Source organism: Anopheles cruzii, chromosome 2 (genome assembly GCF_943734635.1).
Source record: "Anopheles cruzii chromosome 2, idAnoCruzAS_RS32_06, whole genome shotgun sequence".
NCBI classification, from domain to species: Eukaryota; Metazoa; Arthropoda; class Insecta; order Diptera; family Culicidae; genus Anopheles; species Anopheles cruzii.
Genome location: NC_069144.1, coordinates 52,468,734 through 52,495,396, shown reverse-complemented (window position 1 = coordinate 52,495,396; position 26,663 = coordinate 52,468,734). Strand labels below are relative to the sequence as shown.

Sequence of the window (26,663 nt, the reverse complement as noted above, 5' to 3'; positions counted from 1 at the left end):
CCATCTTGGAACACGATAATTTATGCGTTGCTATTTCACGCCCCCTGCCACCCTACGGAACTGTTTGTGGGCCCACGAGGTCACCACGCTGATAGTGATCGCTCGATCTAGTCACGCGTGCTCACGTGAGCTGCACCCTTCAACACAGGCTCCCTACCAATCAGCCATTCCACCACAAAAAAAATTGCTGACTTCCGTAGGAAGAGGCCCACAGCTGTTCGATGGATCGATCCGGCCCAAAGCGGCCCAAGGACAATCAATTTGCGCTGCCCTGTGGGGTGAGCCTCACCATAAACGGAGTTCCAAGACCTCAACGGAAACGGGCGGCGCACGAATACGCGAACCACCGAAAAAGGTTGCTCGCCAAAAAAGGCGACCCGATCGGAAACCAGTCCAACCGGGGGCGACCAGCCCCAGGAGATTGAACAATCGATCCCAACTTGCCGTCTCTTCGATTCGTCCGTTTCATTGTTGTGACCGAGAGCGTGTTAAAAAGATTGCTTAATCTCTCGACAGCTCTCGGCGTGATCTAAATATTGGTCCGACCGACTGGCGGGCTGGCCAGGCTGGCCAGGCTGGAAGATGATAAAATAAATCATACCAGGGAACGCGAACGGGTTTCGAAAGTCTTACACAACTCCGTGGGAGAAGTTCGGCTTTCAGCAACATCAAATGAAACAAGGCTCAAACAGATGGCGATGGTTAATGTGAATCATCTTTCCGGACACCGAATCTATCGGAAATATAAAGTTGGTACCCAAGCAAAGCAGCAGCAGAAAAGAGCTGATCATAAATTGATGGTTGGTTAGTGGTAAACAATAAAAAGATAATTGCACTAATATTTGCCCAAAGTAATCGAGAGAATAAAACAAGTATATGAAAAACTCAACTAAAGTAAAACACCAAAACGAACAAAATAACCCTTTAGTGAAGGTCTCATTAGAAACCCCGTTCTGCCCACGACAAAAAATGCGAAAAGCGACAAATACACCTTTCAAGAAGATCTTTCGCTGTATGGTTCGTGATGGAGACATATCTGGTCGCTTCGGTTAAAATCTTCTGAACATAAGCAAGGCTCTATTGCAAAAACAATCGTTAACATTTTACCATCAGCGGGGTTTGAAAACTTCTTAAACAATCTAGGAAAAACTACTCTGTATTAATAAGCTGCCATTAAGATACATTTCTGCATAATGCCACTGGAACGATAACAATACTTCAGGACTGTGGCTCTACTCAACTCAACTCAAAAGTCTACCTAAAGATGATGAAATAAGAGATCATTTCTGTAGTAACTTGTCTAATTGGTTAGGATTTCATCGTTTAACGGCATAATGCAGCCGGGTTCGAGTGAAATTTCGAACAGCCAAGAAGATTCACGTTTTGTAGAAGAAAATTTTTTTTGTGTTTCAAATCCTTACTGCCAAACGTTTTTATGCTCAAATGTGCGATAATGTAAGGCATGTCTTCACACTCGCATACAACAAGCAAAGTTTTGTGTTGTTGAACTAAACTTTTGGGATTTTGCGACGCACTTTAGCTTAATCGACAGTGGAATGGTTGTATTACATCGGCCAAAACCTATCGGGAATTCATCTAAACCTTGAAAAAGTGTTACTTGATCCTACTAAATTGATGTCATTATGTATGCAGTCCCTAATCTATATAGTACATCTATGTCTACATTTGTTCCAATACTTCAACCTTTCCCTTCAACACTTTCTTCATTTCGGCTCCTATCTCCACAGTTGACTGTAAAAGGTTGTCATTCTTTGTTGACAGTTTGGCCCGCTTCGAAAGGATTTCCCGTTCGCTTTTGGCCACAGTAGTACGCCCTATCTACAGCGCCTGCCTGAGCGCTGCTTGAGAAAAACAATTTTAAAGCTTATGCACACAAACACAAAAGCACATGTTTGTTTTATGTTACGCCCGAGCATGGGCATTAGCGCCTAGCCGCCCAACCGCCCTGCAGAAGGAAAGCAGCCGAAGCAGGGAGGGTACCGGCTGCTGGCTGCAAAGGAAATCAAAAGTTGTTCGCAAGACCTTTGGCATCCCCGCGTTAGCATTTTCGCGGCGATCACGAGCCTCACGGCATCGGCCGGGGACCGCGGATCGTGATGCTCGAAAGCAACCGCGGACCGCGGACCGAAGGGCTTCACTTTCGAGTGAAGCCCCACTGTTGACTGTTGTTGTTGGTGCTGCTGCCGATGACTCACCCCGACAAGCCCGGTTCCAAGGATCCTCTTCTAATTCCTTCATCGCCCCCGGGCTGCCCAACATCATCGAGAAGAATCGTGCAGAGTTCGCGTGTTTTTATATTCGTTTCTCGCTTTTTCTCTCTCGCTCTTTCGAGGCTCTTCATCTTGAGAGTTGTTTCTTTGTTTTTACCAACGCAGCGGTCTTCTTCACAGCAGTGGCCAGAACCTCGCACTGGAGAGCACCGGTTTCACTTTCCTGCGGCGGCGACCAAACGAAGAAGGTTACGAGTTTCTCGGGGTCCAGGGCTTCGCCAGTCAGCGGCGGGTGCGAACTTCATTCGTTTTTCGGAACCTCACGCCGTAGGCATGACATTTGGGCGCCGGCCATTATACCTGGCTACTAGCCAGCGGATGAAAGTCGGCAGAAACACGGATTGCGCGGGTCTTTCACCGACAGATAAATGCCAAGCCGAAGCCCAGGTGGTGGACAAACAAATTGACATTTCGCCCGCTGCCGTACGTTTGTCTGCGATTTGTCCGCGGTCCGCCAGGCTCGGACATTTGCATATCGCTATGGGCATGCCCAGAAGTCGCTGGTGGGCGCCCGACTGACAGCGCGCCCACCGAAAACGGACACCTCTCTCGCCACGCCATGTGTATGCGCATGCAAATCGTGCTAATCGTGTCGCCAATGTGTTCACACCCTTCGCCGCACACGGGCCTCCGGGCCACGGGTGGATAGGGTCCACTTCCGGTGGGTGCCAGAGCCGTTTCGCGGAATGATAAACGCTCGCCCGTGCGCAACACAAAAGCGCGAAAGGGCCACAAATCTTCGGGGCCACGGCGAGACCCGAGGCCCCAGGTTGCCTGCGGAAGCTTGTTAAACGTCAGCGGTGCTGGGGGTGGCGGGTGTCACTGTTCGGTGCAGGGAACGCGGAAGGTGTACCCTAGTTTGTGGCGTCGCGAAAGTGGTTTTTCTAGTTGTGGCCGAAGGTGGCGGCTTTTGAGCGCATCGCGCCCGAGTTGCATCGGTGGCACGCCGGAGGCCAGTGCAGGGCGCGTGCGCACACGGCGTGGCAAAAGTTGAAGTAAAAGTTGAAGCACTTGGGGTGCGTGTGTACCAGGACGCGCCGGGGAACTCGCCGGAACGTGGCGAGGGTGTTTGGATTTCAAAGTTGGCTTGGCCGGTTTCGGAACAGGTTTTGCGGTGCGCGCGCCGTCGCGGGCACACCGTTGTTCCTGTTCCTTGTTCCTGCGGAGCCGAGCGGATTATGTAGGTCTAGCTAAATCTAATCGCTGACAAGGAGTCCCCCGCCAGTGCTCTTTAACCGGCGCGGGAGGCGCTCATAACGAAGGGAAAATCCTAACGAAAAACATTGCCCGCAGGATCAAGGGGTGGGTGGACTCACTGGGAAAGCCGCATTCCAGGTGGGGGCCTCGGGTCGTGTCGGGCCGTCGGGCCGAGTTGATAAAACTTCCAATTTATTATTTCTCAACCAGATGGGAAAGTGGAGAAGGTGGAACTACTTATCGGATGGAAGGCCGGATTCGAAACGATGTGGGTTTATGTATTAAAATTTATAATCAAATAATGTTCAAACGTAAAGAGCACTAACAATACATGCAAACATCTATGTTGACGAGATAGGAAAATCTAACAGGTGAGAAAACTGTATCCAAATAGGAGCGTGTGTAAAGTAAAGTAATGGTGTAAATTTATCTGAAAATTTAAGGTACAAATGATTAACCTGATTCGTTTCTTTCAGCATTTTTCATAAATACTAGGTCTGTCATTGGTTTCATGAGCGTTGCATACTAAAGTCCTTTTATTTTCCATCTACAGCTCGAAAGAATTAGTTTATGCCAAAGGTTTGACTGATTGGGCTTGTTTGACCTGCTTCTTCTGCTTGACTTCCCGCAGATTAGGACCCTCAGTTCGTTCGATTAGGCGGATGCTGTAGTAAAGTTGCCTAACAGACTCCAGACTGAGCGCTCCAATCAACTCAAAGTTCCGCTCTCTCAATGGTGTATTGTCAGTGTTTGATTTGACTATGACCAAGCATCAATGTACCAGGTGTATGAGTTGAAATCGTATTTGTTGATCCAATTTTGTTTACATTTACATAATCAGTTAAGTGTTCAAACAAAAAGGTGATAATTTGACGTAGCGATAATTTTTCAGAATTAAAATCTATTCAATAAAGTTTTGTAAATATCAAATCAAAGTAATACATATGACCGTGCTAGCCACATCTAAACCATCATCCGGACAATTGAACAGTTAGTTATTCCGTTAGTTAAAGGGGTTTGTCTAGTGTTATAATAAGGATGGCAATTACACTATATGTCCACTGCCTTTAGCTCGATGACAACAATAGTACTTTCAATTCAATAAAAGCAACTCAGAGCTAAAACAGTTTATCATTAATCGGATTAAGCACCTTTTGAAACATGTCTTTTTCGATTCCACACATATTTCTGTTCGGCCGAACTAATCGAACCTGACGGCAGTCGAAGGAAAGTCTCACTTTCTTCTTGCTAGCTATGCGAACGTTGCCATCGCTCGGCTCTTTATACGGATTCGGCTTCGGATGCCGATCGATGCACCGGGGATTATAAACCTAATAATCCCATCGGGAGGCCCTGGCACCGATGGCCAGCAAACTCGTTCGACTCCTTTTACTTTTTCCCGGAAAAATGCACCAAACTTTGGCACGCCAACCGTGTCGCCGGCATCCGAGCACTTCCATCTCTAGCCGTGCAACTGTTGCTCGGCTTAAGCGTCCCGTGACTGCTCTTCAAACCAGCATAAATCTATGTCCACTTGGCGCGCTCTCACCCTTTCCTGCGCTCGGTTTTTTGCCCGGGGCTAGAAACTGGGTAACGAGTATCATAACATGTGCATCGCTTGCACCAGTAATCGATACCGCACCGTTGCATTCCACGCGAAGCCCGATTCTTCGATCCACTTTTTTGCCGCCCGATCCTACACGCGTCCCCCACAGACAAAGACATGTTGCACACATAACAAAGGGGGGAGGGCGCAAATAAAGGCTGCCAACATTACGGTTTCGTACACGGGTCTCTGGGCCGGTCGGGTCTGGGGTTTGAGTGACAGGAAAATGAAATGAAATTCGATGCACGACTTCGGCTCTCGATACACCGCCTTCCACTCACGACACGGCCCGGCCCGGCAAACCCGTGACCACCAAGATGTTGCCCTCGTGCTCTTCCCGGCTGAAGTGGCTGCTGGATGCTGCCTCGCACAAGCGGATCGCTAAGGGAGCGCGAAAAAGTGAAAACAATCGTCAAGGCTGTCGAACACCGGTAGCAGGTTGCCATTGTTTGTTGGCCGCCAACACGCCACAGCTCCGTGGCAGCATAACGAAGCGGAAACGGATCGGCGGATCATAATAACCTCATACGGAGCGACCTCACAGTGCGAGAGTCTGCTGGAGTACACTGTTCATGACACCATTGCTCGAATGAAACGCTCCCGGCTGCTGTGAAATCGAACGTTTTCCGGGTGATCCGGTGCGTAATGTGCGAAACAAAAAACAGAAAAAAACAAAATCAATTTATATGCAAAGCACTGATCGAAGCTGCGTTATCAATCGGCGCACAAAAAGTGGCCAAGAATAGCTAATGAACGTTTTATATGCAATCCTTCCCGCTGGTACTTGCTAGGGGCATCATCGAAACGGGGCGGGCACCATTTTATTGCCACGGACCCACAATATGCAAATCGGTTTTCACCGCGGTCTGCGAGGATTTGCGGAATAGCGCCAAACGGCAACATATTGCCGGTTGGAATCCAAACGATAACGATTTACGAGTGCGATGAGCGATGGCCCAAACAAAGCACTTAACAAACAGACAAGCATCTAATTTTATTTATTTAAGCCTTTCCTTTTCATAGGGACTTTTAACGTCTAATGGCGTGTCCGCTGGAAGATAAAAACTGTGAGGCTAGCATGAAAAGTTTCCATCTTTCCATCGGAAAAAGATGCATTTTATTTTTAATGTTCTAACATTTCACTCACGTTTAGACACGTTTTACACACACATAACTAGTACTTTTACTCTGCAAAATAATTGTTCGCGAAGGTGATTGCGTCTTCGTTTGACAAAAGTCTCTTGGGGCTAGCTTCTGGATGCCTTCGCCGGTTGTTGCAGTTTTTGGACGTCCCGATCGTTCGTCGTTTCCCAAGCTCTTCTGGCCACGTTTAAATATAACTGCCCAAAATATCACAGTGGTAAATGGAGGTACAAGAAAAAGGGCTGAAAGCTGCGTGAGTAACTCACCCAGAATGTTGACAATCAAAAATCCTCTAGCTTCCATTTACTGGTGTTGCCACCATCATGTTGAGGTCGGAAACATATCAGACCACCACCAAGTGGACGAATACTCAATCGAAATGCTGTGCGCGGCCATGGTTAAAACAAACAGAATCGTCAGGCGAGCCGAAATGATTCTTCCCACGCGATCGGTCAGCGAAAACGAAAGCGGCCCGGTCGGATTCGGAACATTCAATCGTCGACTCACCCTGGGCAGAGAGTAATCCGGAGCAAATTATAGAGCAACCGGAGCAACCACAGCGCTGATCCGCGGCCCGGCCCGTCCAATGCCGTCATTTAAACTCGTGCACTCTGGCATTGATTTCTCTTTCGTGAAATCCGCCAACGGAAGCCGTCGGGCCGGTCGAGTCCGATGCCTCAGTAATTGGAACGTTGACGGTCCAGACGGAAGGGGGGCCCGCTAAGCTAACCGCGCGGAAGCTACCAACGGGCCCCATTAGGTAACGTTGCATAATTGTTTAAATAAACCCATAATGCCAAAGTCATGAGCCACGATGGAAGTAGCAGAAGTTCGGAGGCAATTAAACCACTTTGGTTCCCGGGACCAGCACCGGTTTTTCTCGCCGATCGTTGCTCACGCTCGAACAGGTCCCGATGAGTGCCGTATTCGTCGCGTCGCGCGGCACCGGTCTAACGAATTCCACCGATCGCAAGGCGCTTGGCGGCCAGAGTGAATGCTCCGCACCGTTCGCTTCTCGGGGGGCCCGATTCGGAGCGTGAGGAAATTCCTCGGCCCGAAGGTCGTTGCAAATGTCACTAGACGGCGCGCGAGAACCGTGCTCCGGCTGGCTGCCTGTGGCTGGCTGGTTGTGGACAAGTATATTTTGTGCCAATTTTTTGTGGGAAGTTGATCCTCCCACGGCTGTCCGCCAACGTCCGCCCCGTACATGGCGAGAGCGTTGCCTTCAAGCACCAGCAACCTACGGCGCAGAACGATCGGTGCGCCAATGATGCAATGTCTTTGTTAAAGAAGCAGTTCTCGCACTCACTTCCTGAAGATTTTATGCATCGAATAGATCATTTTCGCGCCGCGTGTCGTGAATGATTTAGGGATCGGACCTGGACCCCGGCTGGCAGCTGTCAGCCCGAGACTCGTTTTCCGGCTTCGATAACGACGAAACTTGTAACTTGCACCTGGGGAATGCACCTTCTCGGTGGAGTGTGCCCGGGGAGTGGTACATGATTTATACATTATTTCTCCTTAATGATCCGCGAGAGAGAGAGAGGGCGGCCTACGAACAGGGCGTCCTTCACGTGGGCCACATTAAACCGAGAACGTTAGAAAATAAAGCGGAATCAACAGATATGACGGATTTTTTACTTCTTTTGCTGCTGCGTCGGCTCAGGATGGGCGCGCCATTTTGTACCTGGCACACGTGTACAATTTGCCGATTAAAATTGCACAACAAAACGCTCGCCAGCCTCGCCACACGCAGTTTGGGGAATTAATTAATGAAAGTTACTGCACGACGCCGACGATGCCGACGGCGAACAAGACGTTCCGGCCGACGGCACCACTGACACCGCGTGGCCGCGCACCGAGCATCGGCAAGATTAATGTTTTTATGTCAGTTATGCAAAGTACCGCGGTACCGAGGTCCCTAGCGGGCCGCCGGATCCTCCGGGCAACTCACGGCTTAATCACTTGCCTGGTTCGCTCCGATTTGTGCTGCTTTTGCGCCACATTCCCCGCCGTGCGCCCCATCCGCCTGAGTCGATGCTGATGACGCGCATAAATCATCACTTCATAATCACGCCACGAGCGATTGATAATCGAGAGGGCCCTAATTAATGCCAACTCACGCCCAGAACGTGGTGTGTGTGTGGAACGCGATAGAGCCGCACCCGGCACGACTCGGGACGTGTCCTTGAGATTATTGAGTGGAAATTCCCAGCCCCGACGTATGTTGCACTTATGCTCCGCTCGGAAAAGCGCGATGGCCGACCAGCGACTGTCACAACGGGAAAGTTTTCAATCCATAACCGATACACGATTCAGATGGCTAGCTTTCGTGGCGTTTCCTTTCCTTTCCTTTCCCAGGCCCAGGGTGGGCGACCGACGGGTCGGACTCCCACGGAGCCGCGGGATTTGTCCGGAGCACATTGCGCAGTTGCATCGCCGGTAAGCAGGTCAAGCCGAGTGGGCGAACGGATTAGCTCCGAGCTGGACTGCAACCGAGGCGGGTCTCGGTCCGCTAGCTGTCCGATGTCCGGTAGGGCCACGAGGCTGATGGATAGATTTATAATTAAATAAGCCTCACCGAGTCGACCGATTGAAATGGCCGCGCAAGGTGCGATGCCAGTTTAATGCACCAAATAATTATCCCTCCGCCGGCCGCGGTGAATGCGCGAAATCGATCATCATATCGCCAATGCAATCGAACTGCCGGTGTCCGGGACCGGGCCGGGCCGGGTCGGGACGAAACGGTGCACCGACGGTGACTAATGGCACCTTCGCCCGCCGCCGACACTGGCAATTAGCACGTTTTAAGTGCACAATTGTGGGCTTCGATTCCATTTGCTTTCCTGAGCGAGTGTCGATCCGATCTCGCAACCGATCCGGCGGGGCACCGGCTGGGCGGTGATGAGGGTCTATTACACCGTGCCGATCGACGCCCCGAAAACCCTTCAATTAGCCCGTGCATGGCCGACAGTCGGGTGGTGCTCGGAATGTGTCACCACCGACTGGATGGTAACCCTCATCAAGCGGCTAACATCTTGATCGAACCACGGATCGCGGCTGCACGGAATGCATTCCATTCCATCCAGCATCCATCACCTTCACCTTTCGACCCCCGAAACCGAACCGGCTTCGAAGCCGGAGGCACGAAGCGAAAGCACAAAACAGAGGACGGAAAGACAACGCAACATCATTTCTTAGCATTTTTGTTGCTTGTTGCCGCCGTTGTTTTCTGTCCACCGAGACGGATGATGAAGGGGTCGACCGGCCGAACCAGAAGCGCTCGGGCCTCAGCGCAGCATAAATCCGCGGCAATAAAATGATGAAATGGTTTATGTAAGTTATTCAAATCCAGATAAATATCATCACGTTTTCGCCCCTCCCCTTCCGCCCGTTCGTGCCCGCGGTGCTCTCACGGTTGAATGGGACGTGGGGCCGCAGGCGAGAAGAAGCCCGACCCGTCCTCCATTTATTCTTGATCCGCCCCGACGATCGATGCAGGGTTCCTCTCTTCATCGCTCATCGAAATCGCCGCCGAATGATGCGCGCGTGCGCTTCAAAGCGACATCTTTTTCGGACGCATCCTTCGCCACCGAGAGGGCCCGATCGACGATAAGCTGCCAGGGCGCTGTTGGGTGCCTTGTTTGAATTACTTGCCCGGGCCAATTATTAGCGCCCAGCCCCGGCGCCAGTGGATCCACCATCGGGCACCGGATCATCACCGGGCTTCGTCGGGCAGGTTATGGCGATGATCGGGATCGGGCTTCGGCTAACCTTTTCGCGCCCGTGCCCCCCTCAGGAGTCAGCATAAAAACCGGCGCAGCGAGCTTAACCTTTCGGCTCGCCGATTCGGGGGGCGGCGGGAAATTATCCACCGGCACCGGGAAACGGGCACACACTAACTGGACTGCGGATGATTGATGGTTTCACGCACCCGGCGCTCGGTCCGCCCCGAAAAGGGTTGTTATTAAACATTTAGCAGCCGGACCGGAACGGCACGCATCGGAAAGCTCCGTGGGACTCATTTGTTTGTTGAATAATTCACCGATAGGGATTATCATCACCCCATCACACACACACACACTGCTTTGATGATGTGCCTCCCAAATGGAAGCACTCTAAGAGGGGGGGTCGCGGTCTGAAACGGTGGTTTCGACGGTCCGAGTCCGATCCGAGCGATGGTTTTCAATGTCAGCAAACAAACATCGCCGCGCCGTCAATCATTGGCCGAGCACTTTCAATGCATTTCCGACGACGAGGAGTGTTCGCCGTTGGGTCTGAAGGGGTGAGAAGCATAAACCACACGCGCACCACGATTTGAAATCGGTACAAGGACTCGACCACTCAGTACAGATTCTGGGGCCGCATTTAGACGCGTGACACACTTTTTGGAGACCCAGCAAAAGCCAGGGAGTCTCGCAGTGTAACTTTCGAAACGATTGCTGCACGTGCGTGTGTGGGTGTGTGTTGACAGGCGGAATTAAGAACCCATTCACGCGGGCTCATGTTCGACGCACAACGGGACATTCCATTACTACCAAGGCCTCCAATCGGTCCGGGTTTTCTGGTGAATGCACGGTTCCTAGAAAGAGTGATCCGGGCGCCTGAAAGAATTCCTACCTTCGGCAGGACTCGAAAGTGTTCGAAGGGACAACAAACTCAGACAGACGGATATGGAGACGATTTCTTCAGGGTTGCGATAGGACGGGAGCGGGAGCTCTGGTTCTCCATCCAGTCCTCGTAGCAAATCGTGAGAACTTCCTTTGAATAACCTGCAAGAGTTTAATGGAGCGGGCGATCGAGAGGCACCAGACAACACAGGCTTAATCACGGAGCACAAGGTCAAGGATGACTAGCCCTAGCTGTCTTTATGCCTTAGCCGCCTGTCTGTCCGTAAATGCGGGATGAAAGTAAGCTCATAGTCAAGTAGGATACCTGGATCCCGGACATTGTCGGTGCGCTTAATATCGACATCAACCGGCTTATAATTGAGCATGATAGGGGTACGCGACCGCGTGATCCTCACGAAGATATGAAGGCCGCTTTTGAAGGTCCAAACAATCATTCTCACCACTCACCACCTAGAACACTTTCACAGCATCAGCATAAACTCGAGTTGGTCCGGGCATGCCGTCCTTCAGACACCAGAATCTGGAAGACGCGAAAAGACCTGCAGCTGATTTCCGTATTATGCATTTCGGTTTGAGGATTTTTTGGCCAGTCGACCGACCCCGCCATACGGAATAAACGCGTGACCGATGGCCAAGGTTTACGCCCTTCAACGGAGGCGATTCCTTACATTTCGCTTTGCCTCGCTGCCGATGATATCCTTTAAGCTGGCGCCCGGCGCCATCACCATAAATCTAGCCGGCCTGCGATCCCAGGCGGGCCGACTTGTGGGTGAGTGAAAACAGAAATCGGCTGAGCTATGCGACGCTTTATGTTACGGGCTGTACAATAAAAATCAATCCATCACCCAGCCAGCCCGTGCCTGGTTGGGTCCAAATCGGTCAAATCCTACGGCCCCGAAGCCCCCGATATGAGTATCCATCTTGTCTGCCGCACAAACGCACACGCATCTGAAACCCTTTCATGCTGAGCGCAGGACGCTGTGCCAACATCGTCCCCCGCCCGAGGGGTGGCGCGAAATGCTTTTAAAAGCATCCGACCATTGCGTTGCGCTGACGAAGCATAAACCCCCCGGGGCGGGGCGGCAGCGACCCAACGGGTGGCCCCGCCGCAGAACGGGCAGAAACATAAATCTTTTGGCTTTTCCTTCGACCATTGTTGGTTTTCTCCTTTTCGTTTCGTTTTTTTTTTCGTTGCAAAACAAATTCGCCTCCCGCATCGATTATGATCGCGCAATTGTTTCGCCACAACTCGCCACCGCCACCCCTAAGAGGGCTCCAGAAGGGCTAGACCTTGGACGGCGTCCGAAGTCTTGGCGTGCCCAGCTCGGTGGGGGGACCGCGGCTCAAGTTCAAGGAAAACCCCCAAACACAGCGCCATCGAACACAGGCAATCGGATCGCAATCGAGCATCGTACGAGCCGGGGGCGTGAAAATCGAACATCCATCACGCCACGCCGGGTTGCCGATGGTGAAGGTCAAGCGCAGGCCGATTACTGCCTCCCCGCCATCGAAAGGATACAGGCTGCCGGCTGTGGACAGGGTTCGCCGTCAAGGCTGACTGTGATCGGCGAAAAATGGCCAACTAAATGGCAGGCTTCTCGGGACGGGTTGGCATCGGACAATTGCGCACCAATTGTCGCTAGGCCGGCCGTATCCTTGGGCGACCCGTTCACCCGCCGGGGACACTCGCCGTGGCCCGCTTTTCCGCTAGCCCGAGAGAGAGAGACAGGGAGAAAGTTGGACCGTGGGCGATCCGGACCAAGGAATGTCCGGATGGGGCCGGCGTTCAATGGAGCAATCAATTTCCGGCTCGGGACGCGGGATTTGCAATCCATGCCCGGGAACAAAGTAAACGTTGGACGCGTATTGCTCAATCAATCAGAGCTTGATTCGAGTGAGGTTAGAGTTTCATTGTGACGCTGAGCTGAATTCCCCCCACAACACACAGATGGCGGCTAATAATCAAGCCGAGCCACGGGTTGAAACCATAAGGCTCTGGAGGGCTGCACAGGGTTCGATTTGCTTTATGGTCCGGAACAGTGTCTGATGGCACCAACACTCCCAGAGCACTGCAGCTGGTTCTGGTTGGACTGGACCCTCTCGATAGGGCTGGCTTATCGGCCTCCCCCAGGGGGGTTCACCCTCATAAACCGGGCTGCGGGAGGCGATGATATATGGGACCGCCATAAACCTTTTATGAACCAAGTACCAATCGATCCACGGCCCGGATGAAGATTGCGGAGTAGTAGTTGTAGTATTAGTAGTAGTAGTAGTAGTGGCGGTGGTTGTTGTGTAGTTCTCCGCCGACGCCGCCACGTATTTATGATTGCTTTTATTTGTGGCCTCGTTGGCCAAGATTTGCGCCCGCTGATTTGCGATTGTGTGTTCCGGGCGATTGGGATGACCCAGGCCATGAAGCTGGAAAGGACACCGGGCGGACCGGAGAAAAAAGAGGACCCATCTATCGATCGACATTCCATGCGGGCGCGTCTAACCAATGGGCAAAGGGGTTTTGCTTCGTAATCGGTTCGCGTCAGACATCGGGCGTGTTGCTCCATTTCCGTGTGTCCCAATGGTGATGAGCCCTATTTTGAGCGGTTCCGTGGATTGTGGCGGTGGTGCACAATTGAATAGACTTACGCTTTCAATTTCGTTCTATTGTTCCGTCAGCTTGCCAGCTCCCCAAACTCCATTCCGGCGGCCTTCGTGAGCCACGGTGAAGAAAGAGAGACGCTACGCAAACAAATGTGTGTATGTGTCGTAACTAGAAGGGGGAAGGACCAACGACAACGACGTGTGATGATGTAAGGCCGGGGCGGATGCGAGCCACCGGCCGTGTCACGCACGCGGTTCACGAGCGCGTGCGTTCGTGAGCTTTTGCGATAAAAATCCCGCCGGCGGCTCTTATGTAAACTCTCATCTTCTCGCCGCATCGCCACACACGCCTTTCAGTCGCCGAAATCGGCGTGTTGATTATATATACGCGTGCAGGCTCTGTTGTTGTGCGATTATGCTTTCTGCTTCTCTACCATTTCTTTCTCTCTTCTTCTATTTACAGTTCGCCATTTCCTGGCATTTGGACCACCAGCGGTAATCGGATCTGATCTGAGCGATAATCGCGTATAATCGGAAACATTTTTGCGCGAGGTAAGCAGCACCATAACGCGATTCCATAACGGAGTTCGCCCTCACTTGGAGTTGGACCAGTATTTGCTCTCCGATGACGTGAGTTGGACAGTGCATGTGGTTGTCACGAAGTCGTTGCAGCGATGGTGACAAGAAACCTCCTCCTCAACGAGGTCCATTTGGTTGGCCTACATCGCCATCCTGGGGTTGACCTACATTCGCTGTCCGACCGCATGATGGGTAGCATCCAAGTAACTTTCCAAAAAACTGTCCGACAAAATACTTGGTCCAGTTCCCTCTCTGACGATGACGCAGGATGGCATCCGACAGGACGAAAAATTGATTGATGCTGCCATGTCGCACACACGCCCGATCATTCGAACTTCGCGCACACGAGACACAGTGGCGCGACGACACTCACAGAAGTAATGCACATCAATAACCCGTCGAATGGTGTGTGTGTCTTCCCTCATTAATCACCGGGCTCGAGGACGGGCGTTATGCTGCTCGGGGCCAGCTCGGGTTGTCATCATTCATCACCTGTCACCTTGTAGGGCCGTGCCGACTCCACGTACGTGCGGAAGAACCAGTTTCCCCCCAAAAATCTGCATGACCTGCGTCGCCGGGGTGCAAAAGGTGTTGCGAAAGGGCAACCGATCGGCCGGAATGCCAACTATATTTCCCCATGCTGATCGGGGCCCAGGTGGCCTCGTCTCCCCGGCGCACTGGAGCGTAACCTTTAGACGCAAACCGTGGGCAACAAAGCGGGCCGCAGATTCACCGATAACTGTATTTTCAGCCCTAAATAATGTGCCCACGAAACATCGTCCCTTGAACACTTTTATTTCAAACCCGAGGCCCGAGAACCGGACCCGGCAGGCCGCTATTGATACCATCATTATGTTAATTAATGAAGCTATTAGTTGGCTGTATCGCTAATCTGTCTTAAATTTCTGTTTTTCGGAAATGCCTACGCGCCTTACTCGCGCATGCACCTTCTCTCGCGCGCTCTCTCTCTCTCTTTTAGGGTTTTAATTGACCAACAAATTTGGAACTTTAAATAACCCTCCCGACGGTGGGCAGTAGGTGAGCATGGGGTCGGAGGGCCGTCCCTGAGCCCAGCCCAGGCCATCGAGCCCGTGTGCTGGCCGTCAGACCTTTGCCTCCGGGCCCGGGATCGTAAAGGTTAAAGACGGGTGAAAAATGGTCCATTTTTTATGAGCTCAGTTGTGGATGAAAAATGGACGCTTTCTTCGCGCGGGAAGCTACCTGGACACGCCGGCGAAGCCGGCAGTCGTTTCGATTGTCCGTGTGATTGATTCTAGTTGACCCATCGGCGACCCCCCCTGTTCCAATCGCACTGATGATGGACATTTGCACCCCGGGAATGATACGGCCGGCCGAGGATTAGAAGCTGAAACGAGAAGCTATGAATATGTAAATTTTGATTCACTCTCGACGGACGGACACGAATCACTCAGATAAAACACCAAAGTTCACCGGCTGCCGATAATTTCCACACATAAATCGAAACTGCTTTTCATAATCAGCATCAGCGATGCGCTCCGTGGAGGCCCGACAGCAGTTTGAAGCATTATTTATAGAACATTCAGTTTTACGACCGGCGAGTGATTATTGGCTTTAGGTTGAGCGGATCACAGAAAGCTCCCGACCCATTATGATGCAGTCATTTTATTCAAAGCACTTTCCTAATGAGTTGAGAAATATGCATAATGTGTGGCGGTCGGTAAGTTTTTGAGTGTGGGCAACGGTTGGAATCGGTGCCATTACGATTCAGATATTTTTGGAGATTACCAGTAACCCAGTCTCCAGTCTAATTTCCGATGGTATTGTAAGGAAAACCACTCGTGACTAGCTCGTGTCCGAAAAAAAGAAATTTACTTCTACAAAATACATCCTGCATATTTATGTTGCAGACATTAAATTAACTGTAACCATCTGCAGTGGAACGGCACAGTTTCTCCTCCGATTGCGAGGCCCGCGATAAGGCGCATTAAATTTGGCGGACACGGTTTCACATAAATCTATCGGCGATCGGCGATGGGTCCGTCGATAGTGCGTTGGTGCCGTCGATTGGAAAACATCAACCGGTCCCCGGTGGAAAGCTCATGTAATGCCCCATCAAGATAAGCGCCTCAGCACCACTAAACTGGACCCTGGACCGCGATCCGTCATGCGGAGTTTTTTTCGCTTCCGAACGCCAGCCCATATCGAACACCAATTAGCCTGCGCCACGAGCCTGCAAGCCAACGAAAATACGGTGGAAAACCTGCAGCCCGATGTTTAGCTACATCCGAGGCCACATTCGAGCGGCCCGTAGATCGAACCCTTGATACTGCGTCGTTCCCGTCGTTTTTTTTTACTGCAACTTTGCCCGCTTTTGTCAACGGACTCGGATTTGAATCGGGGCCGAAAGGAAAGCGAGCTCGTCCCGAGATGGTGGCAAGTCGATTGTGGCCGAGGCCCTCCGCGGGCTACCGGTTGGAAACGCGATACGGCAGCGCCCCAGATGTCAACCACAGATTCCAATCGCACGTCGACGGCGGTGGCGGTTAAAAAAGTGAAATTAAAGCAATACAGGGAACACACACCCGGTCACGGGTCTCGAAATGATCTCGAATATAATCGATATTTTATTGGTTCACAAAACGTGACCCTGGGCGGGGGCCTGTGGCCGGAGTGGCCGTCGGTGTAACATAAAAGACGCGGCCCTACCGCCGGCCCCCGGGTGGACGCGAAATGAAGTAGTAAAAGGCAAACAACAGATCCCAACCCGCGGTTGGTACAAGAATCCATTCGCTAATTAACGGTGCACCGAGATCGGGTCCGAGATTCCCGCGGGCCGCGGCCGCATAAAAAGGGCGATTTTCTTTATGGGTTTTCCCCTGGTCCGATTCCGCTTTGTTTGCCGTCCTCCAGCAGCAGCAGCAGCAGCATCCTTCTGGGAAGGCCTTCAGCCGTGCCGAGCGCGCCGGGCTCAAACGGAAGGCAAAACTGCACGGCATTCCGGGGAATTTGTTTTACTCTCCGGGTTGGGTTTTTGTTCTCGCTTCTTTCCTCCGCGCCCGCACGTCGTTGGCCCTTTTCCGGGCGGAAGGCGAAACGCTAATCCGAGGCCGGAGCTTCCGAGGCCGGAGCTTCCGAGGCCGGAGCTTCCGAGACTGGAGTCTGAGTCGGATCATTACGGAACATTAAAAATTGGTGCAACGGAACTCTCCCATTTCGTTGCGGCACCCCGCCTCGCAAAACCCGTTAAGTCCCCGGTCATCCCGCTGGAGAACGATGATGATTTTATGTTCTGCCCGTTTGTGCCCATTCGTGTGCGTCTCAGTCTCGATTATGCTTGCTTAGCTCGTTGCGTTAATTTCTCCCCAGACCGAATCGGCAACCGAACCGAAATGTTAATAGTTTCTCGTTTTGCTGCGGACCATGTGGCCACCGGTGGAAGGCTGAAATACGGGGTCGCGCGGACGAGGGCGCACGCCGGCCACATAAAAGTTCGCAACATAAACCATCACTAAACGATCCGGCGGCCCCGGATCCGTTTGTTTACCGAAACCAATGTAGAGGCCGGGCGGGCTTTGATTCCCTCGCGTCGGCGGAATTTATTCTAATTAAAATGTTACCCCCCTACCCCGGGGCATACCGCCCCCTGCCGATGCCACCACAGGGTGCCGCGGTTCGCCGATTTTAGCGATCGAGTCGAGCGCTCTTTTAAGACGTTAATTGAAACGAACTGTCAGATTAAGCGGCGTCCGGGGTCGCGCATTAAAACGCCGAGACGCCGAAAGTAGTCCGCGGAAAACTGGCGCGGACAAAACGGTGTTCCTAGTCCCGATTCCCGGTCCGACCCGTGGGGCACGCGCGGCGCGGGGGCTGAATCCAGCTGGGCTTGGAATTCATTTTCTCCTACGAACGCGCTCTCGCACTCTCTCCCCTCTACGGGGCTTAGAGTGCGGAGCGGACCCCTGATTGCCCTCCTTACTGCACGGTGCGATCGTTAAGAGGATTTCAGTGGCCGTCCGCCACCCCCGTCGGTCGGTCGGTGGGTAATTCAATGATCGGTGTCTTAACGGCCGGTCGCAGCCGCGTTTCTGGCTTCTGGGCCCTGCCTGGGTGGTCCTGCTCCCAAGAGGCCAGCGCCGGCGGAACAAGGGTGAAAACTGGAGGCCAAAAGAAGCACACACACACACACACGCACAGAGCGCATCATAAACTTCCGTTTTATGAGCCCGCAAGCGACCAAGCGATTGGGAGCCACTTTATGCACCGCGGTTGTGCGCATTTGTGGGTGCGTTTGTGTGTGGTTGTGCTTGTTTTTATGACCTCACAGAAGTGACCGCAGACTCAATGAACTTGAGCGCAAAAAAGGTTCTACCAATGGCCAGGCGATGGCGAGTCTTTAGTGGTTCAATTTTACACGAAATGTAACATATGGGCTGAAAGGTATCGGGACAAACACACAGATGGTGGCCAGTCTTATTGCATTCACCGCTTGGTCCGTTAGTACTGACCTTCAAAAGGAAGCTGTTAAAATGTCATCACATTCTAAGTAAGTTTGTGAGTCATTATGCTAAGAGTAACTCCTCTTTTGTTTGTTAACCAGTGACAAAATTACGTTTAGCTATCAAACTTTTAACCATACATTTTCATTTACTCCTCTTTTGTGAATTGTTATTCGCAACAGGATAAAAATTATCCGTCCGTTTCCTGGCTCTAAGCTACCTGTCAACAATTTTCTGCCCCATCGGTTCAGCCATTCTTGAATTATAAATAGTGTAATTAACACGACTTTCTGTTATGTAGTTGAGCATTTGACTATGAGGAAGCTCTGCTCAAAGTGGCGGTCCCTTTCAAAGGGGTCACTGTTGAAACCAGAACGTGTTAATGATTCTGAGCCGGAACAAAAACGGGAATTTTTGCGTCGATAACACATCGTTCAAAAAGTCCCGGGACTAACTATGAAAACAACATTTTATCGGCAAAATTCCTTATTATTCATCAACATAATCTCCTTAAAGTGTAATACAATTATTCCACACTTCTCTAACTTTTCAATTTCATGTTTGTAGAACGGTTTGTCTTTTGACTCAAAATGACCCTCAGTAGCAGCGATCACCTCCTCATTCGAGCCATATCTTTTTCCCTGGAGCATCTTTTTGAGATCCGTAAAGAGCCAGTAGTCGCTAGAGGCCAGATCCGGATGAGGAAGCAGTTGAAAGCCTAATTCGTTGAAGTTAATCATCGTTTTGATTGAATTGTGCCATGGTGGCTTTTGTTCCATTGTGAGCAAACGCGGCACCCATTTTGAGAAAACCTTTTTCATATCCAATTTTTGGTGCAAAATAATAAATTCACTACCAGTTGATATGTTCACCATCTTAGCTATCTCGTGCACTTTCATTTTGCGGTCATCCATCACGATTTTCAATACTTATTTGGTGTTTTCTGGATTTAGTGCCTCATTTGGCCGACCCGATCGTTCCGCATCATTTGTATCAGCACGACCGCATAGAAGTTAGCATACCTCCGAAAAATGGTTGGTTTTGACGGAGTAGAGTCCGGACAACGTTTTTCAAGCCATTGCTGAGCTTCAACAGTGTTTTTTCCCATTAGAAAACAATGTTTTATCAACACACGAAACTCGCTTTGGTCCATTTTTTCAGGATTGCAAAAGTAGCGTCACTTTAACCACTATAGCTTTCTTGGTTATGCTTCGAATTACATCAAATTTTGACACACCTCATCTGAAGGTTGGTACTTCCGAACGTCGGTATATAAATGGCATTATTAGCGCCATCTCTATGGTAGTCCCGGGACTTTTTGAACGGTGTGATATGTGAGAATGGATCCATCACTCCACTCAGGAAGCAAAACGATCACCATCTGAGCGGGCCAACTAGTGAACCTTGTCCAAAACGCCCGACAGCATGGTTTATCATTCTATTTCAATCTCTGACTTTGGGCTTCGGGCCGATAGAAGCCGCTAATGGTTCGACACGAAATAAGTTGCACTTTTTAACCGACCAACCGTTTCAAGGTTAAACGCAATCCAAAACTTCAGCTTCATGCTTACTTGGCATGTCCGTCGGTTCTTTGTTTTAATTATCATCCTTTTTTGTGCCGACGCCGCCGCCGCTAATCCGGCGCATTGTACCTGGCAGGAAGAACCTGCTGCGCTTGTGTGGATCGGCAGCAAAGCCTGCCCTGACGTCGATCGAGTATTGACGATGACCTTCCAAAACCAGTGTTGGTGTGCCCGGGGGGGATTTCCGAGAATTTTATCATCAAACTCCTTACCAGGAGTCACCGGCTGCCAAGCCCCGAAACCGGACTGCAATCTTTCTGAAATGCCAATAAAAAAAAGAATATGCGAACGGCTCCAAAAAATCCATTTCGATGGCGGCGGCGTCGGCAAAAAACAAACGAAACATCCTTCACTGACATTTGTCGTGGCGAAGCGAATGGCAGCCGAGCCGAAAGGCGGCCAGCGGCCACAACAACCGTATCAACTCCGTCGCAGCAGAAGTAGCTGGAAAAAAACGGTGGCCACACACGCGCGATGTCCACTCCGCCGGGATGTCCGGCGGCGTTTCAAGTGAGCGGGCGCGAAATTGATTCCTGCGCGGCGCAGATAATCAAAAATCACTTTACAGCAGCCGCAGCAGCGTGGTGTGGCGGGCGTGAAAACCGATGTCGTTGTCTCCCTAATTTCCCCGCCCCTGTACCTCCTGGCACGGCCCTTCGATCCGAGAAACGGGCGATGCGGAGTGCAAATTAAAGCCCGGCTCGTGGAACCAAATGGTCGATTCCGTTGGGAGGCCGGCCACTTGGACGCGACCTCCGCGACCAAGAAATTAATCACCGACTAATCCAGACCGGGGGACCTTCGCGGTCTGGACATCTAAATTGGCGGAACAGGCGCTGGCGCTGAAGCCGGCCCCGGTCGACCCGGCACGCACATCGCCATCGGCCCGAGATTAGCGTCCGAGTGTGTCTAGACACATTAAGCCGCTCACCTACATCCTGGCTGGCTCTGAAGTCGGGCCGTGACCGGGTCGGCCAACCGACGACAAACCTGGGACACCTGCCAGGCCGGGCCGGGACGTCCAGCGGTGCTCGATCCCAATCTGTCGGTGGACACGTGTGTTGTCATCGTCGATACATCGTCTGTTTGACGAATCAGCTGCGGAAGAACCAAAGTCTAATGCAAATACTTTCAGGACAAAAAAACTCGAAAGAAGGCAAAGCTACATCCTTGGGGCGCACGGAGCGACATTAACTTAAACAAATCTTCCCGCTGCCCGTCAAGTCGGACCAATTCCGACCGATCGTGAGAATCCGCTGATCCTCCGATGGAAACAGCCCTCCCAAAAAACAAAAAAACAATCTCGTCTAATCGATAATTAATCATCGGTCCATCCATTTTGTTATTAATTATTTGATAATCTCCACCGACGGGGCCCGTTTGGGGGAAAAAACCGGAGCGAACGGAGCGGCGGCTCACACACAGCAAAAAGCTCAAAAAGGCCGCCCCAAACCAAATGTCGAAAGTGTTGATTAGCCCTCTGTCCGTTCTTTCGCGCGCGGACCACTTTCTCTCGAGCCCGAGGATGGGGCGTTAATCAGCCGAAAAATGGGGCTCGACGAGGCCTCCACGCGTTTATGAGGCATGTTATGATACCCTAATGACCTACCGCACTGAATTCAAACAAAAACATCTCCAGACTCTCGGACCTATTAATTTACTTAAAAACTATCGCACTCGGGGCTCTCGGCCGGCCGGTCCGGTCATTCGGTCACTCGGTTACCGCCTTTTCGCAGCTCATCAAAAGCTTATCCGTCATCAAGTTTACGGGATTGTGTGTGTGTGTGTGTGTGTGTTGAGAAACTAATGAACCTGACCGGCCCGAAGAATCCCGGCCCAGGGCCGACGACAGTTTGATCGCGAGGTGCCGAAAGTGAACGAGAGAGGGTTATAATTTGAGGCACACTTCATTAGCCGGGAACGCCAGCCGCCACCCTCTTTTTCTATGTCGCTAATTTAATAACGCCCTCCGTAGGTCCCCGTATCAGGCAAACGGAGTCCATTTAAAGCCAACGGGGCCACAGGGCCACCTGAAGCTTGGCCTGCACAAGAGATAATGATAATCTCTGTTGCTTTCTGAAACGTTGTGTTTTTATGGGCAAAGTTGTTGGCCTCGTCACGCGAGCCACTTGAGGTACACTTACACAAAATGAAGCAAAATTGCATTCGTAAAGCTCGAACCTAGTCCTGTAGCAATGACCGCGACTGCGTCCGACCGAGGCCGAGCTCTCATCGCGCCTGTTAATGTAGCTGTCAACCTCGCCAAATGGCTGGGACAGCTCCGAACACCGCTCGACCTCTCGGGGCCCAACGGACACCCGCACGATGGTGTAATGGTGAATAGCTAAATTTGTGCGATTGCTTTACCGCCATTGTTACCGTTTTATTCCAAGACCAAGACCAAGACGATGACGACAAGACGAAGGTTTTGGGGTACCATTGTTTAGGGGGCCCATCGTTGCCCGTCCCGTCCCGGCGATTGTGGCCGCACCCGACGGTCCGCCGTTTAGCGGGCGTCGTTTTGTTGCGAAAATATTGCCTGATTTAATCTGCCCCTATAGCTGCCACTCACAGCCTAATAACTTTATTGTGAGACAGGTGCGAGAGCGAGCGAGAGAGTGCGAGAGACGAAACAATAGCAAATACATTTTCAAACGTATGGCGTCCTTCGAGGCCTCCTCTAAGGCCTGCCGCCGGTGAGGGCCGATGGTGACGGATAAGGATAATGAGCGGTAAACTTCGGTGCCGAAGACGCACTTCGATCGACGAGGGTTTAATAACTTCATTCGTTCGACTGCCATTCGAGGTGTTGAAGCAATTACAACGTGTGACTTTTGAAAAGCTCTGAGCCATCGGGTCGGTGGTGCGCGTGGCCTCGCCGGAGGGCCACGCAAATGAGTTATTAAACTTGCCGCCCGCTTTATGCGCCCTAATCTCCGGCATTAACCCCTTTTCCAGGAGCTACCGACGAAGATCATACCACCGGCGGTGGCACTTTCCCACCACGACGGGTTGATTGTAATTGATTAAAGGACCTCCAGTCGGTCCGCTTAAGCACGAAGTTAACCTAATTTTACGCCCACTGTTCCGGCCACCACCCGCCGGCCGGCCGGCCGATTCACACGATCTGCAGAAACCGCAGCCGCAGCGTCACCGTGACACCGTGCCAAGTAACTGGCCCTTCGGGGAGCGTGCGGTGGCGCTGCCGCTGGACAACCTCACGCGCCCGCGGTCCCTCGTCGGGCGATAGAATTACCATGCCGGTTCATCATTTCATACCCCTTGCCCCACTGTAACGGACACCGACAGGCCGTGAGGAGGCCGAGGAAGGTATCGGAGCCACACACACGCGCGCACCCAGCGGAAGACGAATGTGGCCGCGGCCCGTGAGTGAAAGTTTCGCGAGCGCGAAATGGCGAAATCCGAAAACTTCCCGCGCCCCACAAGTCCGGCCCATGTCCCGCTGGGCCCGCGTGTTTCAAGATATGAATCCGGAGAAAAAGACACCTTCGGCCCATCTTTGTCAGGCCATCAGGCCGAATGCACATCTCTGATGGGCTGTCGGCCCCCCTGCGGGTGGCCAGAAAGCGGTGGCCAAAAACAAGCGAAATGAACACTTGTCCGGTCTCGGGCCCTGCCATACATAGCGGGAAGACGTGAAATTATGTGGGAACGGCGGGCGGGCGTTATTTGCGGTGTTGAGCGATGTTTTTGGGGGAATCGTAAAAGAAAAACAACACCACACACATTGAGGCTGCCGCCCGGGTACCGTACCGCCCGGTTCAACGAGATGCCCGTCCAAAAACCCGTTGTTTGGGAACCGGTGGAGAACGTGGCGTCACGACGGCACGGCGGTACTGGCTGACGGCCTCGGTACTTCTCTGGTAAACTCCGCGTACCTGTACCGCGCATCTGGCACACTTACGGCCCATTTACATCCGCCACGAGGGGTCCGCCGGACGGGTCCAGAACCCGCGCGATGTTCCCAATTCGATATCACGACCTAACGGGCCGGGGCGGACGAAAAAAAGAAGGGTACCGAGGCTGTCCAAGGCTGTGCGCCATGAGTGATGTACACTCTTCAAAATTTGTGTTTAACAGTACTTTTAGCGGAAGCAATTAGAAGTCTGACAAGTGGTAGTAACAACGATGCCTTCGGCCAACAAGATACTCAGCATGGAACGTTAGGTTTCAGACATGGTCAGACACTGAGGACTGATTTTTATGCTGTTGATATTTGCACATGGTGCTCAAAATGGATTGGAAAAAAGTCGGCTAGACGCTAAGTTCCTCGGTCGTTTGACTGCTGATTGGAAACGAAAGGAAAACCTTTGAATCGAAACGGAACGCAGTGCTCAGGATGATCAAAGCAAACTACGAGACCTTCCGTAAAAGATGTGATCAAAACAGGTGAAAATGTCCAAAACTTTTAAAATGGAGAAGCTTAACAATAATTAAATGGCGACAAAATGATGACGTGTCGATTATGTAAAAAAGATGATGAAACAATCATCCAAATTGACTTCAATCAGCTTTCTGGTCATGAATTCGACACTGCAAATTACACCGTGACATGGTCCGAAGTCGAAGCTGTCGGATTATATGATTTTACTGACCCTATGTGAAGTAAATAAAATAGTAAGTAACTTAAAACTTCAAGCTCGAAGAATAAACAAATTTGCGTCAAAGAATACCTTCGAAAAAAAGGGCTACAGACTTTGTTTCAAAAACCACTCACGTTATGTGTTTTTCTGGGTTCTCGCCCTTATGGAAAGTCTTGTACAGAAACTGACATTAATATGGTGTCGAAAGATCGAAGCTGTCCTATGAACACCTCAGAACTTCGTCCGATTAAAAGGCATAGGAACATACTGAATCGAAACCTTAGATGAGAAAGATTTCGTCAAAATGAAGAGTGGAATGCTTCCAAACATCGGACAGGAAAAACGATTCAAGCTCCATTGCAAGGAATAAAACGTACCTTTAGAGAATTTGATTGTAAAAGGATTAAATGAAAGTTACATGGTGCTAATATGACGTCAAATGATTCCTCCTAAAGGTGCACTGTTCGTGGTTCGAACAACGTTTCAATCGAATTTTTACAGTAACTGGACCGTCTTCGATGTATTGGTTTATTGGTTAGTTAAAATTAAATGACGAAGTAAAGAAAACGGACCGATGCCGGCGAAGGCTTCGAATATTGCATTACGGCTCGTAATGCGCACTGACGTCATCTGGTAATGTTGTCAACAGCAGCAGCAGCAGCAAACTAACACCCGCTGTGGCCGCGGTTCAGGGAAAAAACCCAGGGTGTCCTTAATAAAATTAAGGAAAGTAAATTGAATCAATTCCCCCGTTAATTAGCCCACTTCAGGCGGCAAGCTGACGCACAGTTGTTCCACAAGTCAATTACGCGTTGGTCTGCTGGTCTGCGCCAATACGGCTCGTGCTCGAACGCGTTTAGTGAGCGAACCCAGGGAATCCATGATTCGAAGAAAAACGCAAACGATATGCCAGCATCGCGGCCAAGAAGTGGATTGCCCGTGGCCCGCGATGTCGGTGAGTTTTCCGGAAAACCCTGCCCAAGCCGGGTGAAGTCGGTGCAGCAAAAATGCGGAACGGGCGCGCGAAATTCTACAAAAAAAGTTAGCAACACTCTCGCCCTTGCACTCTTCAGGTGGCGATGATTATTATTCATAGTTGTTTGGAAACTTTTTTTCCGACTTCTCTCCCACGGCGCGCCCATTAGCTGAACCTCGGTAAAGGTGAGGCGGCCCATGTCAGGTCGTTTTAAGCAAAAGTCTTCCGTTCCGCGCCCCGATTAAGACCCTGATTTGACCCCGGTCGCGCGTAACCTTCTGGCACCCGCCCGGTGACAGGCACAGAAAGGGCCAACTTTTAAATTACTTTTCTGTGATCCGGAAAACGGTACAACACTCCACGGCCGTGTAGCTGCGATCAGCCGCCCAGATCGAAGCCTTCAAAGACCCAGAGCAGCCAAAGCAGCGGAGTGCAATAAAAATGCAAATACCACGGATTTTACACGGAATTTGACGACAAACGCTGTAATCTCCTTGCCGTGCCGCTCGCTAGCGGCCCACCTTGTTTGACGTTACCACTTCGGTCGTCGATTGAATCTCGAAGTTGTTTGCGAAACAACCGAACTTCACTCGAACGAACGAGAAGGGCCGAGCAGCACAAAGCACAGCGCACAGTACATTTCTTTCCAAACGAGAGCACGCCGACACCGACAAAAAGGTACGTCTGAGGCTGAGCATTCCTGAAGGATTCTTGAAAAAGGCGAAGGCCGACCGGTCAAACCGGTGCCGATCCTTTCGGAGGACGCGCAACATTGTTACCCTCATCTGGGTCGGCCGGGGTTTCGGTGCGTACGGGTCGTTGATTAGTTTGTGCCGGCTCACTTGTCACAGGTTCAGCTAGGCCGGCCTGCCTTCCAGGAAGTCCAAGTCCGGCCCGTGTCCACAATGTACAACGAACCCGGGCGATAGGTATACGATGCACCGAAGTGAATGAATTCCTCGAGGCTGGCCAATTAATTA

The 26,663-nt window shown here is 51.3% G+C and overlaps 1 protein-coding gene across 1 annotated transcript in view; it reads left to right on the top strand.

The window, feature by feature from the left end:
- Nucleotides 1–26,663, top strand: part of LOC128268593 (uncharacterized) — a 76,053-nt gene that overhangs the window by 5,430 nt on the left and 43,960 nt on the right. The window contains exon 3 of the mRNA XM_053005721.1: nucleotides 13,927–14,015. The gene's annotated coding sequence lies outside the window, so the exon portion shown is untranslated. The remainder of the gene's footprint in view (nucleotides 1–13,926; nucleotides 14,016–26,663) is intronic.